Source organism: Octopus bimaculoides, chromosome 1 (assembly GCF_001194135.2).
Source record: "Octopus bimaculoides isolate UCB-OBI-ISO-001 chromosome 1, ASM119413v2, whole genome shotgun sequence".
Taxonomy (NCBI): domain Eukaryota; kingdom Metazoa; phylum Mollusca; class Cephalopoda; order Octopoda; family Octopodidae; genus Octopus; species Octopus bimaculoides.
This window is the reverse complement of record NC_068981.1, coordinates 41557464-41559910: the sequence shown is the minus strand read 5'-3', so window position 1 is coordinate 41559910 and position 2447 is coordinate 41557464.

Here is a 2447-nt window from a genome sequence, read left to right as displayed (position 1 = left end):
ATGGGTGCCAGTTGTCGAATTTAGTACGATTTCGATTTCACTTGCCTCAACAGGTCTTCGCAAGCGGAGTTTAGTGTCCAATGAAGTGAAGGTACGCATAAGTGGGCTGGCTACACCCCTGGCAGAGGCCTTGGATTTAGGTCTCACATGGCTTGCCGAGTCTTCTCACACACAGCATATTTCCAAAGGTCTCGGTCAGAAGTCATCGCCTTGGTGAGGCCCAATGTTCAAAGGTCTTGTCTCACCACTTCATCCCAGGTCTTCCTGGGCCTATCTCTTCCACAGGTTCCATCAACTGCTAGGATGTGGCACTTTTTCACACAGTTATCCTCGTCCATTCTCGCCACATGACCGTACGATGAGTATATATGTGTGTGCATGTGTATTATGTATACATATATATGTGCTATGTAAATGGTACCCACGCCGGTGGTATGTAAAAGCACGCCGGGCGAAATGCTTGGCGGTATTTCGTCTGCCGCTACGTTCTGAGTTCAAATTCCGCCAAGGTCGACTTTGCCTTTCATCCTTGCGGGGTCGATTAAATAAGTACCAGTTACGCACTGGGGTCGATATAATCGACTTAATCCGTTTGTCTGTCTTTGTTTGTCCCCTATGTATGTAGCCCCTTGTGGGTAGTAAAGAAATAACACTCTTGGTGTAGTTGGCGTTAGGAAGGGCATCCACCTGAAGAAACTATGCTAAATCAGACTGGAACGTGGTGCAGCTCTCCAGCTCATAAGCTCCAGTCAAACCGTCTAACCCATGCCAGCTTGGAGAGCAGACATTAAATGATGATGATGATGATAGTGTGTGTGTGTGTATATATATATATATATATATATATATCATCATCATCATCATCATCATCATCATCATCGTTTAACGCCTGTTTTCTATGCTGGCATGGGTTGGACGGTTTGACTAAGGTTTCGAGAACTAGTGGCTGCACCAAGCTCCAATCTGATCCAATATATATATATATATCATCATCATATATATATATATATATATAATCATCATCATCATCTTTTTCTTCTTCTTCTTCTTCTTCTTCTTCTTCTTCTTCTTCTTCTTCTTCTTCATCATCATCATCATCATCATCATGATCAACACCACCCCCACCACTGCCACCACCACCATCATCATCATCATTTAACATCCGTTGTCTATGCCGGCTTGGATTGGATGGTTTGATCAGGGCTGGCAAACTGGAAGCTGTACCAGACTCAAGTCTGATTTGACATGTTTTCTATGGCTGGATGTCCTTCCTAAGGCCTACCTCTCTGAGAGTGTAATAGGTGATTTCACATGCAACCAGCTTGGGTCCCACTTGCATGACAGCAGTATCTGCCATGACTATGATTTCACTTGGCTTGATGAGTTTCTTCTCAAACATGGCATAATACCAAAGGTCTCAGTCATTTGTCATTGCTTCTGTGAGGCCCAACACTCAAAAGATGCTTTTCACATGCCACCGGCATCAGCCATCTTGTCTCCATGAGGCTCAATGCTCAAAAGGTGTTTTTTACATGTCACCAGCATGGGTGCCAGTTATGTGACACCAGCATCAGCCACGACTACGATTGCAGTTATTGCTGCTCACTTCCTCAGACTGCTGCCTCATGGCCTCCTTGACCTTATCCTCCGTGCTTCTCCTCACATTGATGAGCTTGGTGTTATCATACCTCTTCAACCAGATGAGGTGAAACCTGGGGTGGAAGGCAGCTGCTAGTTGGCATTCATCATCTTCCAGGAACTGGTCTTCCTGAGTCTACCTCTACCACAGGTTCCCTCCACAGCTAGAGATCGATACTTCTTTACACAGCTGTTCTCATCCATACGCATCACATTACCATACCAGCACCGTTGTCTCTCTTGCACACCACATCTGATGCCTTTTTCGCCCAAATTTTCTCTCGAGACGCTTACGCTCTGTCGTACATGCACACTGATATTGCACATCCAGTGAAGCCCCTTTGTCACCAGCAGTGGTAGGAGCTCTCTGAACTTTGCCCAGCCTATTCTTATTCTTGCAGCTATGCTCTCAAAGCTTCCATCTCTGCTACTGACTTGGTCACCAAGATAAAGGAAGCTATCTACTACCTCTAGCACTTGAAGGAATCTATTTCTCCAGACGTTTCATAAGCTTGACAACCCTGCCTGCCTCATTTGCAAAAACCTCAATAAATACCTCAACATGATCCTCCAACATTTAGTTACTGCCCTTGCTTCCTACATTCATAATACTAATTTTGCTCATCATCTTTTCAACATCTCCTTTCCACCTTTGCTCCTCCATATTCTTCTTCACTCTGGATATTAAATCCTTACTTACTGTTATTACACATAATGGTGGTCTTCTCATCCTCAAGTACTTCTTAGACCATCACACTACCACTGAGCCCAGCACCTCTAATCTTTTCTACCTTGCTGGGCTTGTCCTT